This window comes from Rattus norvegicus, chromosome 3 (assembly GCF_036323735.1).
Source record: "Rattus norvegicus strain BN/NHsdMcwi chromosome 3, GRCr8, whole genome shotgun sequence".
NCBI classification, from domain to species: Eukaryota; Metazoa; Chordata; class Mammalia; order Rodentia; family Muridae; genus Rattus; species Rattus norvegicus.
This window is the reverse complement of record NC_086021.1, coordinates 178,600,128-178,617,440: the sequence shown is the minus strand read 5'-3', so window position 1 is coordinate 178,617,440 and position 17,313 is coordinate 178,600,128. Positions and strand designations below refer to the sequence as shown.

General features: G+C 46.5%; 1 long non-coding RNA gene across 1 annotated transcript; it reads left to right on the top strand.

The window, feature by feature from the left end:
- Positions 1 to 260: 260 nt before the first annotated feature.
- Positions 261 to 13,929, top strand: LOC102555336 (uncharacterized). Its single transcript, XR_352872.5, has 4 exons — positions 261 to 491; positions 3,330 to 3,435; positions 11,770 to 12,581; positions 12,872 to 13,929. It is a non-coding gene; the product is annotated as an uncharacterized LOC102555336 (long non-coding RNA).
- The last annotated feature ends 3,384 nt before the right edge of the window (positions 13,930 to 17,313 follow it).

Below are 17,313 nucleotides of genomic sequence, written 5' to 3'. Positions count from 1 at the left end.
GAAAAACTCCATCCCCCTCAAACCTTAATTTTATGTATTTCAGCTTGATCCATTCAATTATCTTCCTGGAATCAGTTACACTAAAGGCGAGACCAGGGTGACCTGTACAGGTGAGCTTTTCCATGTTTGGTTGGCAGTCCTCAGATGCTTGCCTAAGTTCATCAGGTGAGGTGGATATGTCTTCTTCCCATCACCAATCCACTCCCCAGCGTGATCACGTGCTGAGGCTGCGCAGATGCGTAGACTGGACACGTGCCTCCAGTCCACCCTGGTCCATCCCTCAGGTGAACGTTATAAGAAGATCACGTGGTCTTAGCGTTAGAGTGAGAGAACAGGAGAGCAATGAGCCCCCAAGGCCATAGTTGACACACAGGAAGATGGGACTCCCACCCATCCCAGCCTCGGTGCTTATTCTTGGAACCGTTCGTTTCTGTGGGGCTTGCGATATCTGACTTAAAGCTGCCTGGGAAGTATGTTTGGGGAATTTCTTGGTAAGCGGATGCAACTGTGCTGGGAAGGGCAGAGGTCACGTGTGCCGCTCGCTGCTGTGTCATTCTGCTTTGAAGCCAAGCTCTGCCCTCAACAGCCACAGCTTACCAGCATCTCTAGGCTAACTCAGTACCGGGGAACTATGGGAACGCCGTCATGCATCTGAACCCACCTAAGTAGCCAGACACACTCCCGAACCCTGTCTCTGCAGCCTTTCACATCGGTGCGACTCTGCTCAAACTTAGCTACATTTTGTTTTTCCCTATCATTTGACATAATGATAAAATTATAAAAATTCCTTGTAGATAACATTCCATTGATGGCAAGATATCCCGTCAGGTTCTTTTAGACCCACAACACCTGACATTTATCCCTTAATTAGGCATCAGGCGTCTCACTACAGCGTTGCTACCTAGGAGTTCTCTTTGCCCTTTGTCTTCTGGAAGGAAATATGTGTTGCAAATTCGTTGTTGGTTTTTTTGTTTGTTTTTTGGGGTGGGGTTGCTGTTGTTTTTGGTTTGTTTAGTACTGAACATGGAAGGAGTAGAAATAATCTATCTGGAACCTGATGGTCACCAAGATTTCCATACCTGTGAGAGAGGACCTGAGAGGGCAAGTGTTACTTTGACTATTTGTTCTAGAAGCATCGCTCAGTCCCACTGTTTTGGGGTCTGAGTTGCGCAGAACATAAGGGTGGGGACGGGGTGACAGAAGAAAACCATGCAGCCGTGGAGCAGAGACAGGGAAGATCGCAGTAGCTCCTTCAAGAGCCCAGCGCAGTGACCCAGCTTCCTGGTTTCCACTAAGCCCCAGGTCCTGGGAGCTTCCACCAAGCCTTAGGGAGGTATTTAGGATATGAAACTGCACCCAGGCACACGGAATCTAAGCCACGTGTCCAGCCCTCAGGGTTCACTCACGGGTATTTACAGAAGGGTATCTCCCCACATCAGCTTAGTCCACGGTGCCGCAGGGGGCTGCGCCCTTTGTTCTAAGGATGCCGTCTGCAGAGCACGCTAGGGGAACATCTCTAAAGACCCGGAAACACAGAGCATCCAGGTTTGCAGGTTTTATTGTCTATCCTCCAAACAAGCTGTTCTTCATAGTTTTCCTTGTTTCTGGAAACCATCAGAATATTGCACTACGGAGTCTCTGACGCGTATTGCCTTTTTTCTTTTTCTTTTTGCCCCGAAATAACATGTTTACAAAGAACCATCTTATTGAATTTCATCGATTCTACAGATTTAATTTAAGCCAGATATGAAATGTTAGCAACCCTGCTTGCTTTACTACACTCTACAAAGTATTCTTCCACAGAGATCGTTTAATTTTATCGGCGGTTTCATGACCACCACGCATGGTGCGGTCAGCCGCCATTTTTAAGAGGGTAGCACCCAAGTAGTTTCAGGGTCGTGAGACATCCTACACAGTGACTTACGAGTCAATGTTTTCTTTTGCTGCCTTCTTACTTCAAAACTGATCCTCACACTCTCCCAGACTGGGTTCGAACACGCAGAGCAGTTTTTCTTGCTTCAGCATCCTGAGTTGCTGGGGGTTAGTGGTGTGAGTCACCATACCTGGCTGCTTATCTTGAAAGCCTAAGTTGGATTAAAAATAACATCTTGTTCGGAGGTATCTGCAGCATCCCCAGGACGCCTTTGGATAAAACAGATGCCCCTAGCTCATCCTGGGCAGCTCACCACGAGCCAAATTCCTCTCCCGGAAGCACAGCTTAGGGCCCGGCGTGCCACGCTGCATGGCTCTCCACAGAGTGCCCCGAGAGTGGGTGTTCCATTTTCACCGAGAACAGCTGTGCATTTACGGGGAGAAGAGAGGCCCCGGGGTTAGACGGGACCGAACTGCTCGGGCTTTAATGGGATTTTTTTTTTTTTTTTTTTTTGCAAAATTATCTTGTTGACAACTGCAGCATTGTAAATTTGAATCCATTAGCTACACGGATCCATAAATATTTGAATAATGGCCTTTTTAGAGTGTTACCAGTCTATCAGGCCTGTCGCTTCTCTGTCTTTTCCCCCATTTTTTTTTTCTTCCATTTTTCCTACTGCTGAAGAGAAAGGGGTCTAAGCTAGATCTTGCAGACAGTCTCGAGGCATGGATATTTTATCTCTGCTTTCAGAATGGTAGTGCTTTCTGCAGAAGGTGTTTAGCAAGGCCATGCCAGTGTTTGCACGAAGCAGCTCCCGGCCGGTAGAGCTCACTTCCCTAGCCTCGCATCTGGGAAAAGCCAGGAGACACCACTGACCAGTGACATCGAAGCATACACAACACAATCACGTCCAGGGAGAGGTTTTGTGAAGGCCACGCGCCTCCTCTCTCTTCTCTCATTTGCTCATTGAAAACCAAGGCAGCTGAATGTGGACTGGTGGAGCCCTGGGGCAGCTCTGGGATGCTGCACTGCTCTCTAGAGTAAAAGCCAGGTTGTGCACCGACTGTGCAAGCATCACCTGCCTGCTTTGCACGTCTAAACTTGCACATCTACCCAGTTAAGCCGTGATATCACATACCGATCTCAGCACGTTACAACACTCCGAGCAGAGAGCCATCCACAACGAGGTTACAGCCGAACACTCTCTCTCCTAAGTCCTCGGGACCCCTGCTCTGTCTGCTTGCTTGCTTTTCGTTGCCTTAGAGCACCCCTTTAAATGTTTAGTGCTGGCTGTGACCATGCACTAAACATCTTTCCCAAAGACGGAGGACGGCACGGCTCTGTGCTGCTCATTAGACAGCAAATCTCTCAGAGACCGTAGAAACACCTGGACCACTGACAAGGCATCAGGCGGTAAGTATTCCAGGCGTCTGTCTGTCATCTGCTTCTCTGACAGCTGGAGAACACGGCACGGGGCTCATCCAACTTCTGCATGTGAAGCGCTCTGACACCCTCTTTAAGAGCCTCGCTCCAAGCTGCCACATTGCTGCTACTAATGGAAGGTCAGTCTGACAGTTTGTCTGTCCATCATCTATTTATAATGTATGTACATAGCATGTATGTATGTATGTATGTATGTATGTATGTATGTGTATGTATTATGTACGTGTGTGTATGTATGTGTGTGTATGTATTATGTATGTATGTGTGTATATATTATATGTGTATGTATCTATCATCTATCTACCTACCCACCCATCCATCAATCTATCTACCCACCCATTTATCCATCTGTCATGCCCATCCATCTATCTATCCATCTACCCACCCATCCATCTATTCATCCATCCACCCACCTGCCCATCCATATATCTACTTATCCATCCATCATCCATCCACCCACACATCCATCCATCATCCATCCACCCACACATCCATCCATCATCCATCCATCCATCCACCCATTCATCCACCCATCCATCCATCCACTATCCACTTTCCCATCCATCCATCTATCTATTTACCCATCCATTTATCTATCTCTTTTCTGGATTTTCTTACATCTTTACCACAGGTTAAAAAATCTTACAATGCAGCCACACCCTACAGCCCCCTCGAAATACAAGCACACCATCTCTGGGAAATGATACCTCTCTTCCCTGCAGAAGGATCTTAACTTTTAGTTTGTGCTAAGAACGATGCAACATGTTCATCCAACACTGTGCCTGCTAATCCCATAGGATTTACATAATTGTCACCAGGGAGCTGAGACTTGAGAGGTTAATACAGTGGATATGTGGAGGCATGAGAACATGAATGAACTCACTTCACTGTGGGGCCTTATACTGTGGGAAAAGTCTGGGCTGCAACAGAACTGCCATATGAAACGCAGGTTGGAGAACCCTGACTGACATTTGGACCAGACGTTTACATGTTGTAATGTAAATGACATTATATTACATTACATTAATGATGGTGAGGGTCCATCTCATGCTCATTGGCCTGCTGAACCACATGCCGGACCTCTCGACAACACCAATAACCTGTCCATTCTCATCATTTTCCACCACCAGACACATCTCCAGCCATTCCCAGATGCTTTCAGGGGACAACACCACCTTTACCTAAAATCAAAATTACACTCTAAAGTTAGGAATAAACGGTATCTCCCATAGAGGCTGGTGCTCTTTTTTCTGACATAATGGAATGTGTCTCCATTTTTATAATGGCTGCCACAAAACTCAAAAACAAGTTTACCTTTCAACTATAACAAACAGGCATGCCCAAAGTCCTGAGCAGAAGCAGGCCTCCTTTCCTCCTTTCCTTTCCTTTCCTTTCCTTTCCTTTCCTTTTCTTTCCTTTCCTTCCCTTTCCTTTCCTTTCCTTTCCTTTCCTTTCCTTTCCTTTCCTTTTCTTGCCTTTCATTTTTCAAACAAGGCCTCATGTAGCCCAAGCCGGTTTGAAACTCACTATGTATCCAAGAAAGACTTTGAACTTCTGATCCTCAGGCCTCCACCTCCCAGTGCTGAGATCACAAGTGTCACCACTGTTATTAGTTGATGCCACACTGAAGCTCAAACCCAGGGCTTCCTGTATGCTAAGCAAGTTCTCCCCACCGAGAAACACCTCCAAACCCATCCATCACTTTTTTTTTTAATCCAGGTTGTACATTTTTCCCACTCACCCCTCTTTCCTCTCTACTTTATTTCCTCCAGCATAGTATGTCTCCCTCTATTTAGAGCCACTTGAAACATTTCACACAGGAAGCCAGGTATAAACATTTTATACTGGTTTTAAAGTTGACTTCAAACATAATTATTTGATCAAAGCTGAACCGCTCAAGAAATGTTAAGTCTTCCTGTTTCTTTTTAACTCTTTTCAACGATTCCCTCTGATGTTGAAAAACATGAAAGTTGAATTAAGGAACTGAACTTCACTGAGATTTCCTAGTTTCCAGAAATCACGTGTTAAAAATGGGTGCAGACCCGGTAGAGAAGAACCAGGGAGAGTGAGACAAAAGACCGGAGAGGAGCAGCTCTTCTCGGCTGCTTAGGGAGCGGGGATGGGCTTGAGGTATGTGAGACCCTGTCTCAAAGAACGAGGGAGAGAGATGGAGAGAGAGGGGAAGGAGGAGGGAGAGGAGAAGGAGGAGGAAAGGAGGGAAGGGGAAGAAATCCTTTGGAAATAGTAGGTTTGCTGTTCGATGCATTCCCTTGAAGCCAGAAATGTTCATTTTAAATAAAATCTTTTATTATGAAATGTGTATGGAGAATACTTCGGACACACCTCTGAGATGCCTTCCTGAGAGCCTCTGTCCTTCCTTCTCCAAGTTGATGGCCGGGTCCCTTCTGTCACTGGGGAGGAGCCATTTTAAGAGTCGGACCACGTGCCTTCCTGATGAATTTTCCAGCCTGTCAATTACTGGAGAGATAAAACCTAGGTCCAGAACAAAGGGTGAATCAGAGGCTCGTTTGGAAATTTGGGGTTTTCTGGCTTTACTTTGACAGATTTGAGAGGAGAGGCAAACATTTCCTGTAAATACCATCTCTGGGACAGATATGCCGTCTCTCATCCCCCCCCCCCATCAAACAGAAATCTATATTGTGCCTTGAGATGAGCCCCAGAGAAATTATCAATATTCACACATCTGGCACAAATCTGTTAGAAGGAGGGGGGGGAAGCATGAAGCCATCTGTATTTCCTCAGTCGTTTTGCAGTGTGGCTCTGGTCTCTTGAAGTCATTTTGTCACACAGTCTTGTGAATACAAAGTTATTTTCTCGGCTTTTGAGGACACTGTTCATGATGGGGGAGGGGGAGATGATGTCACTGCCAGGAAAAAAAAAAGGCTTGCCTTTCCCAATCCCCCACCTTCCCTGGAGTATGAAGGAGCCAAACTTCATCAAGTTTGGCACAGTTGTAGGCATTAACATGACTGAAGTGTATGCCAGATTTCAAAACAATCCCTAACAGTTTCTGCGAGCCCGTGTAAGCAACTGAAAATTGACATGTTGTGTTGTGCCCAAGTCAGCCAACTGCTGTCACTGCATAATTAGATTTTCCTGCATGAGAGGAAAAGAGTTTCCTTTTTAAAAAAAAAATAAAATTATGAAACAAGGCAGAAGCGAACACAGAGCGGGAGTTGGCCCCTGAGTTGCAGAGAGGTAGCCTTCTGCTCTGGAAGGACTTTGGACCCGAGTGTGCGTGATCACACTAGAGTTCTGCCTCAACCCGCTCTGGAAGCTCTGGAAACCCTGGCTCTGCGTTTGAAATGCCCGTTGCTGAGCGGAATTGCAGCACAGGCCAGGTGGAAGAGCACCCATTTGGCTGCCCAAGGAACCGTGGAAACCCAAAACCAAGAGGAGTTTGGGAGCAAACGAATGGGAACGTGCAGTAGCTTCCTCCACATATGGGATCACAGATTCAGCAGGATATCTCCCCTTCCTCAACAGCACTAGTCAATATTTTTTTAGCACAGGGTCATTAATTAAGGACTACACCTCCCAGGGTTCCTTGGGCCTTGGTGTAACCATGTAACTAGGCTCCATCCAATGGGGTTGCGGAAGAAGAATGGAAGTTTCTGACTTCTCCAACAAGCCTTAGTGAGGAAGAGGGAGGGGTTTTCTCCCCAATTTTTCCCTTTGTTTTCAAGGGTGATGATTTAGGCATAGTCGCGGCATTCTTTGATTGAAAGATAGGTTTATTACAGCTCACAGGAGAAAGTAGATCATACGGGTGGCAGAAAGCAACGAGGTAAAGCCACGTCCTTGTGTGAGTTGCAGCCCCGTGGGCAGCTGGGAAGGAAAGGTCCGGTGATGCTTTGTCTGACCGTCCCAGCCAATAGCGAGCCTTGGAAATTATTTGCAGATTCCATCCCGAGAAGACCTTGGTAGACATGGGTGGTTTCAATTTAGACCTGTGCGTCTCTGCTCTCCAATCACACCGCGAGTTTCTTTTCTTCTCGCAACTGCAAAAAAACAGAACAAGACACCTGCCTTTGAACTCATCACCATATCTTAGAAGGTTGAAGGCTCTTATTGGCCAGGCCAATGGCTCTAAGAAAGAAGATTGTGGTTCTTAAGAGAGCAAACCTATTGTTATTTCAAGATGAACGGAAGCTAGGGGTGAAAGAACAATGAGAACAAGTGTCCAGTGCCAGGCACCCCACATTCTCAGAGTCCCCATCATCTAAATGTCTGCTGTTTAAGCATCAACTCCTCCACTGCACTAGAAATACTATTGCATCTCTACAGAATCCTCCGTGATTTGAAGTTCTAGACACTTAATCACGCATGCGTGCACGCGCGCGCGCACACACACACACACACACACACACACACACACCTGCAGCCCTTTCCTCTCAGGTGAGAACATTTCAGTGCAAGACTTCTCCGCAAGGCTGGATTCAGATCACCAGTGTCTTACAACCGAAGAGTGCCAAAAACTGACAGTGTGCATCAAGCAGGAAATGTAGCTTTTGCAGGCCTGGCTCTCTTCATCTGATCATGGGATCACAACGGTTGCTCACCAAGCTGTTGTGTGGCTGAAGCACAGGATGTGCCGAACACTCCCAAGTTCAAAGTGAATTCTGAATCCATACCATAGGTCATTAAGAGCCTGAGTGCTTGATCCCTCCTTGAAAGACTCCAAGACCCTCTTGGCAATCTGGCCTGAACTTCCTATCTTTGGGGTTCCATTTTATTGGAAATCGATGCCACGGTCACTGACCCTGAAGCAGTCCCTCTCTGTATTGGTTATCTGTCCTCTCAGTGGACCAGTTTTAGGATAGGGGCTATCTGAGTAGACACAGTGTCAGCCTAGACCATCTCTCCACTCACATCCTAGCTAGGAGATAATGTACAAAGAACTAATGGAAACTTCAAATTACCTTGTGAGCTCTAGTGTTCTCTAAAGAGCCCCCATCATCTAAATGTCTGCTGTTTAAGCATCAACTCCTCCACTGCACTAGAAATACTATTGCATCTCTACAGAATCCTCCGTGATTTGAAGTTCTAGACACTTAATCACGCATGCGTGCACGCGCGCGCGCACACACACACACACACACACACACACACACACCTGCAGCCCTTTCCTCTCAGGTGAGAACATTTCAGTGCAAGACTTGTTGAGACAATGTCAATCATTAAGGGGATGCGTGCAGTCAGCTGGCGTGGCTGCAGACTTTGCATGAGTACTTAATCGGAAGTCATCGAAGTATTTGATTTGTATTTTTGTTTTGAGATGGGACTCATTATGTAGCCTTGACTGGCCTAGAACTAGCACAGATATCCCTGCCTCAGCTGGGATTAAAGGTACATACTATGACAGCTGTCATAATAACTGCCATGACACCTGTCATGACACATGCCATGACACCTGCCTTGACACCTGCCTTGACAACTGCCATGACATCTGCCTTGACACCTGCCTTGACACCTGCCATGACACCTTCCTTGACACCTGCCATGACACCTGCCTTGACACCTGCCATGACACCTGCCTTGACACCTGCCATGACACCTGCCTTGACACCTACCTTGACACCTGCCATGACACCTACCATGACACCTGCCCTGACACCTGCCATGACACCTGCCTTAACACCTGCCTTGACACCTGCTTTAACACCTGCTATGACACTTGCCTTGATACCTGCCATGACACCAGCCATGACACCTGCCATGACACCTGTCATGACACCTGCCATGACACCTACCTTGACACCTGCCATGACACCTGCCATGACACCTGCCTTGACACCTACCTTGACACCTGCCATGACGCCTGCCATGACCTGTATTTAAACCTCTTTCTCACTGTGCCTTTCCACTTTACTTACCTCAAGAAGGAATCATTAAACAAATTTAATTGTCCCAGAGTCTCCCTTCTTCTGCATCTGACTGGATCAACCCCAGATATGGTATGCAAATGACATTAGATTACCTGGGCACATGAGAGCAGAAAGAACACTCAGATTCTTAAGAAAATGTTACCAGTCAGTTTCAGAGACTTGAAGAATAGCTTGTGTGGACTAAAGATGTTCCTCGTGCTAAGTGGATCTCATGTAGTCTCCCATGCACCATCCCTAAGCTGAGTGACAGTGTAACAGTTCCAAGATCCAGTGGTACGCTCTTAGTGTTTCTCTGTGGCTTTACTTCAGGTTCCTCCATCCAGCTGCATCAGATGAGCAGGTGTGCTGCAGGGCTCAGCTTGGCTTTGTTCATCTGTCTGCCCATGTCTGGTTCTCCAGGTTCAGCCACATTGGCTTCTTTACAGCATCACGGTCCCAGGATGGAATCCCAGAGGGGGTGACATCATGGACTGTACCGAGTGCAGTCTGCACGACTGGCCACGGTGGACAGTGCTAGTCCATTAGGCAAAGGAAGCACCACGGCAAAGCCCAGAGTTAATTTGGATGAACACTAGACTCTGCCTCCTAAAAAGAGATGTGAGCAGAATTGGTGGCTCCTTGTCATCTATGCCAGAAAGTTTAAACAAAAAAATGACAGGGTCTAGAATCAGATTCAAGTGTTGAACATTCCTGTAATACTTTGACAATATTTACATTATTAATCGTTATGATCAGCCCTGGAGGGAAACGGCAGAAAGAGACAATGAGTTACTTTCCACTCACACTTGTAAAATTTTCAGAATGAGTCCCTGGCTCCACTGATACAGAGGTAGAAATCCATGATGACTGGGGGAGGTGGCAGGGGCAGGTGGCAGGGCAGGTGGTGGGGCAGGTGGCAGGGACAGGTAGTGGGGCAGGTGGTGGGGCAAATGGCAAGGGCAGGTGGTGAGGAGCAAGTAGCAGGAGTATGTGGCAAGAGGAGGAAGTTCTTCAAAGGTAGAGAGCAAGAAGAGACAGGGTTGGAAGACTGTCAAGTATCCTCCTCACTTCTAACGACTACTCTCTCCAGCTGTATCCCACTTCCTAAACATTGTAAAACCTTCTAAAACAGCCCCATCCACTGAGGACAGGCCATCTCATATATAAGTCTTCCAAAGAGACACTTTCTCCTACCCATAACTAGACCACCGTGCTCCAGATAGACCCAGGATGGCAGTTACTAGATACACATTTACTTCTTGTTAGAGATCCTCCCATATAACAGGCCTCACCCCAGCCCTGGGAGAAGGGAAGATTAGCAGGACAACAGGAGATCCAGGCTTTCAATGGCTGAGGTCTGGGAATGTGGTCAGATGCATGGGATGGGAGTCTAGGAGGAGAGGGATTTTGTATTGATAGAACGGAAAATGGGTCTCCGAAGAGGCTCAAAGCAAGTGTGGAGAAGCGCTGGAAAGACAGGTCAGTCAAAGTGTCTACACATGTAAATTCTTCAAAGCAGGAAGAGCTTAGAGAATGAGGGACAGGAACTGGACATTGGGGTGGGGGGCTTGGATGTCACAGACAGGGCTTTGGATTTTACTGTAATTGAAAAAGAAAGATGGTAGGGGTGTGCTAAAGCCAGGACTGGCCTGGTCTACCTTTGATTTGGATAAGAGGCAGGAAGACATCATTGTTTTCACCATTCTGTGCCTCATGTAGATTACCAGAAGGGAAGGGTGGCTGCCATCCTCTGAAGGTAAGTGCTAGCCGCAGCCATGGGCATGGAGAGAAGAGTGTTCTCTTCTGTGGTGTGTTTTGGAATAAGACTTCATGATTAACATGTTATGAGATGGACGTTAGTAGGGACGGAATACGGGGGAAGAACCGACAAGTTCAGCGAACACTCCCCACTGGGGTCACAGGCCACCACCCAAGGGCAAGTCTACTGGATGATGAATCCAAACGTCTGTGTTTTTGCCTTGTTGCCAAATGACACGGATGAAGGTCTTTTTCTCTAGTTTTCTTTATTAGAAATAGATTTTTTTCATACGATGTATTCTGATTACAGTTCCCCTCCCCTAACTCCTCTGAGATCTTCCCCCACCTCCCCTCCCATCAGAATCCACACCCTTTCTGTCTCTTATAAGAAAACAGAAGGGCATCTAAAGAATAATAATAAAATAAGAGAAATCAAAACCAGAATAAGACAAAATAAACAAACAGTGGAAAACACACAGGAGCCTCAGAGAGACACAGAGACACCTGTGTTGATACTATAGGAATCCCATGAAAACACAAAAATAGAAAAATGCTCGACCAAAAGAAGGGGTCTATTTCACTTTTTAAATTGTGTGTTTGTGTGTGTCTCTGTGGGGCTATGTGTATCTTAGGGCAGGCGCCTATGGAGGTCATAAGATGGCATCAGTCCCCTGGGTTAGTTAGAGGCAGTGTTAAACCACTTGGTGTTGCTACTGGGAACCGAACTCAGATCCTCTGAAGAGCATCAGGGACTCCTCTGAGCCATCCCTACAGCCAATGAATGGGAGTTCTTTGTATTCTTTTCAGATTCACGTAGAGGAGGCTGGTGGGAAATATTATCAGACAAGCTTTGATGACGTACAAAGGTTGCATCTGAGTCGGAGACCTGCACTCTTTCTGGTCCCTGCAAAGGCTTCCCACCCCACCCAGAATTCCCTGTCACATTCTGTGATTAGAATACGGACATCCACCCACGAACTAAAAGCCAGGAAGTTTTGGCAAGAAAAAAAATAAAGAAATTCTATTGGCTGGGCTGTCTCCCACTGTCCGTACAGGCGCCCGGCAGACGACACTTCCCAAGATAAAACAAACGATCACGCCACTGTATTTAATGGAATTGGGATGGTGGGTAGATTTAGCGTCTTCATCACTGACCTCCATCATGGCTCCCCAGACCTCGATTCAGCCCTCTCACAGTTCACAAATTCTAAAAGTCACCCTTGGTGCTTGAGCCAAAAGAGCAAGTGTAAGCGCGGAGCCTTTCACATGTACCCGCGAGAGTCAGCACGCCTCGACCAACCCCGTCACTCAGGGGGCAGCCCACATGGCAAAGCAAAAGGCCCGCACCCCCTGAGCATCTCCTCGACTGCATCCTGACACTCAGCAACCTGTTGTCGGCGCCGTCTTCTCGGCGTAAAGCTTCCCAAGCAATAAATCAGCTTCCTGCCTGGCTGTTCGGTACGGACTCATCACTTCGCACATCATAATTATAATCAATGAACGAAACTCAAGGAAGAAAGTCTGAACAATGAAACAGTACCTTTCTTCCCTCAACACCGCGCGACGTTGTGCGATCAAAGAAGACAATGGTGCAAATGAGTGACTCGGATGATCTCAAGGTAGTTCTTTTACACTTTGAGGCAGCTTTTAACAGGTCCCGCTACCTTGGTGGTGGGGGAGGGGGTGTTCAGAAAGCTCAGCTGCCTTTAAGACTTCTAAGCCAGATTTCTTAAGTGCGCAGATAACTTGAATGCCTAAATTGAAAAATGAGTAGAATATCCGCGGGGAAAAGGGGAGCTCACCGCAGCCTCCCCGAAGTTCATCAAATGTTGTCACATATTTCTCTAACGTCTTTGACTTGGTTAAGTGCAAATTTAGGTGAACACGCTCTTTTTTTTTTTTCTTCCAGGGTTCACAGCGACGGAAATATAATATGTGTATTTTCAGATTAATGAGTACAGTTCTCCAGTCTTGAGCAATCAAAGACAAATGGCACTCCTTGGAGGCAGAGGGCTGGACAAAATGACCCCTGGCCTCCATTACTTCGAGATTCAATTGTCGCATGTCTTTAACAGCCACTTCAAATTCCTTCGTAGGTGTAAATCCGTTCTCTAAATATAAATCCCAGACATGAGTACAGATTAATTTATTCCCTAAATGTGTAGAAAGGTAGATGATCAAAGCGATGAGTTTTGCAAAAATCACCTTTAGTCTCACTAATGACCTTATCATATCACTCAATGAATAGGTGGATTATACTTCATGTGGTTGGTGAGAACGAAGCCATGTACGGAAGTCCAAATCTTCATCCCATGTGTACTCTTGGCATCAAGGCCTCATTTGTTGAGGGCAGGCTCAGCTCTGGTTATTTCGTTTTTGCCTGCTGAACTTGATGCCATTAACTTTCCTGGGGAAAGGTCAGGTCATCTTCACTTGCGATCTCAGAGTTCTCCCCTGTGGTCAGCTGGCCATGTCGTCTGGGGAGTCATAGAGGAGTCCACTGCTGTGAGAGCCACTCTCGAGTGTCAGATTAACTGCCTCTGGAACCCGCTCGAGACCAAGACTCTGGGCACAGCTGTGAAGGATGCTCTTAAATCAGATTATCTGAAGCAAAAGACCCATCCCAAATCCAGCTCATACCCTCTGCTGGCAGCCCACGTCGAAGGACAATGGGAGAAGAAAAGTTTGCTTTTCATCTGCTTCTTCTCGCTCTTGCTAGCCAGTCTGTTTATTCCGTTGCTGCAGCCAATACTAGATCCAATTTCTTCAGGATTTCAGGGTAGAATGAAGGCCAGCAGCTCTTCAGGAACCCTCCTGGGCTCTAGAATAAGATGTGGAAAGCTGAGACACCAGACCTGTGCACTGAGCAAGTACTGGATAGTTTTTCTTTTCTGTTGTGGCACAACCATTGTTGGCCTACCTGGGCGGTATCCTGTCAGCCAGTCTAATAAACGTATTTTCAGTATATGTTCATTCTATGGTTCTGTTACTTTAAGGAACCTGGTTAATTAGCCACTCATGAGTACAAGAAAGTAAAAAGGAAAAGAGGCGGAGTCAGGTCCCACTACCCCTTTCAAGGGCACACCCCTAATTGTCTATCTACATTCTGCTGAGCCCTGTCTCATACAGACACCAGAGGCTGATGGCCCTGGCCAAGCCTTTCACACATGGTCCCTTGGGAATTATCCTAGTTTTAAGTTGTAGCAGATGACCAAATGCAGTCAAATAGGAAGAATGGATTCTGGAGTTCTCTTTCATGGTAAGGTAACTGTGGCTAAGAAGAATTCATTGCATGTTTTATAAAGACCTAGAACACAGTGGTCAAAAAGTTCCTAACGCAAACAATAAATGTTTAAGGAGCCAGAATGCTAATGTTAATTGATTTGAGCATCTCACAAACGATGATACTGTCTGTAGTCACACACAATCGCTGTGTCATAAGGATAAAAGCAATATTGTAATGCCATTGAAAGAAGGTTCCAGACACACAAAACACAGCAACACCTGTGGTAAAAACATGAATTGCGGAATCTAGACAGTGGCAGTGAAGGGTTCTTGTTTCATCATTAAATGGAATGGATTTGTCCCTGATATCAGAATTGAGGGTGCTCTCCTGAGATGCAATCTAGACTTCCCATAGGGAAGTCGGTCATCTTGTATTCTGTATGCTCCTCTTTGTGCCCTACAGAAACTTGATGACATTCAGAGACTCATACTAGATCAAAGTGTTGAGAATAAGTGGTGGTTGAATGCTCAGCCCTAAAAAGGACATTTATGCTTTTTCTTCCAAGCACCAAGGAACATCACAGAAGTATGGTAGAAAGACAGTGACAGGGAGGAAATGTTGATTTCTGAATGTGTTGTGTCTGCTCCCATCATGGATGCACCAGATGGCAAACTGAGTCAGACCTGCATCAGGAAAAGACACGGAAGAAGGAGGACATTGATTTGGAGATAGAAGGGGATGAGCACAAGAGAAGAGGAAGTGAGAGAGGATGAAAGAGGAGAACGCAATCCACAGTGTTACACGCATGTGCAGAACAGGCAAACATTCAAATATAAATTAGGTACATTTGTCTTATTGTAATGATCAATGGAGCCCAAAGCTCCTGTACTAGAGAAAGATGTACTAAGTAGCACTTTACTTATGAAGAATCATGGAGAAGAAACAGACAGGACAGTAGAGTTTGAAATCCTTCTAAAACACAGCATGTCATTGTGAACTCTTGGCCAACTTAAATGTTGGAGGAATAGAAAGTGTCTTAGTTGCTTCTCTATTGAAGAACATCATGACCAAGGCAACTTATAAAAGAAAACATTTAATTTAGAGCTCATGGTTACAGAGGATGGTAGAATCCATGACTGTCATGGTAGGAAGCATGGCAGCAGTCAGGCAAGCATAGTGCAGGAGCAGTAGCTGAGAGCTCACATTTGATTTACCTGAGGTGGGGGAAGAGAGGAAGGGAGAAAGAAGGAGGGAAGGTGGGAGGGAGGGAGGGAAATTGGGGGAAGAGTATGGACATTTCAAACCTCAAAGCCCACCTCTTCCAACAAGGCCACACCTCCTGATCCTTCCCAAACCGTTCCACCAACTGGGGACCAAGTATTCACACATGTAAGTGTAGAGGGCCATTCTCTTCCAAACCATCATAGAAAGAAACAGACAATGCCCATGAGGAGATGGGGGCAGCAAGGCAGAATGACAGAGGAAATTAAGAGGGAAGATGGGACAGTCTTAGGGACTCTGCAACAGCCTGACTGAGGTCTCAATATGGGGTCTCTGCTACACCGGACTCATCAGAAATGAAGGAAGGTAAAAATTGGCTTTGCTAGATTTTTTTCAAAGGGGATGACATGAGCGCTCAGGCTGGGAAAATACTGGAGTGACTTAAGCAGCGGTATGGCTCGCCATCTCGCTACATTGCTAACTCAGACAAGTGGAAGGAGTCAGGGTTTGTGCAGGAGCCAAGAAATGCAGATGGTGTAAAAACCACTCCGTTCTCCATATAAGCAAGATCAGCTGGCTCTCCACTTAGGAATGTCACCATGATCAGGGGAAAGAGGCCGATGACCACTGAGAAGAGCACGGCGCACCAGTGTACAGGAGTTGGGAAGGCTGAGCAAGGGAGGAAGTGATGTCATTGGGAGGAGCGTGGCGCATGTGTAAAGGAGTTGGGAAGGCAGAGCAAAGGAGGAAGTGATGTCACTGGGAGGAGCATGGCACATGTGTAAAGGAGTTGGGATGGCAGAGCAATGGAGGAAGTGATGTCATTGGGAGGAGCATGGCGCATGTGTAAGGAGTTGGGAAGGCAGAGCCAAGAAGGAAGTGATGTTCGAGGCAGGTTTTGAAAGAACCCCTCTTCACAGCCAATATTGTAGTATTGAGCTGACTTCACTGGTCTCCTGTGAGTGCACAAAGAATAACCACACAGGAGAGGTAGCTCAGCTGAGGTTTGGGTCCACCTCCTGCACCGCCCCCCAACCGGCAACCCCGCCCAGTCTGTCTGCCACAGACATTACCATTTTCCTCCTAATGGGATTCCTCTGCCTCCCCCATCACAAAGGAAGCTCTAGAGAGTGGGTCTTTCCTTCTCGGCTGTCTGGTCTCCTCGAGGCTTAGAAGAGTTCTTGAGACAAGCTGTGTTCTCAATAAACTGCTCGTCCTTGCTTAGTTCAAGGCTGAAGGGCAGAGGCAGAAACCAAGAGTGAAATAGGCAATTACAAGAACAGGTCCTCTAGTGAGTTATTTATGAGAGCAGGAAAGTCAAGAAAGACAAAAGCCAGTCTTCTTCACCTCAAAGAAGAGCTACTGTTGAGTCATAAGATTCAAAGATTATCTTTGGAAGGTTTATTTAGTAAATACCTGGTATCAACAGGCACACGAGTTCAAGCTACAGGGTCAACAAACTTCACCACTTCCGACTTCGGTCTCCAGTAAACATACACCTTCTTAGTTGTTTGTTGAGAAGGTCTTGCTGCATAGTTCTGGCTTTATGGTACTTGCCTTATAGTCTCAAACTGGGATAATCCTCCTGCCTCAGCCTTTCAAGTGTGGGATTGCAGGTGCACACCACCATACCTAGAAAACACCCACCTTATGCAAAGAAAGAAATGGTGGAGATGGGGGGTGTCTTTCTACTTCCCCCCATTGCTACTTCTACACAACGTCTGAGGTACCACTGAGATGGGGACCTGGTGAAAATGAGGGTACCTATGTCATCAGCTCTGTTAGAATTAATTTAGAACATCAAAAGAGGTTGGGGGTTACATTAGTAAAGAATTTCCCCCTTGGTGAAGAGGGCAGTGAACCTTCCCCCAGTTCCATCAGAGCTCTCAGAAGCCTGGTCTCAT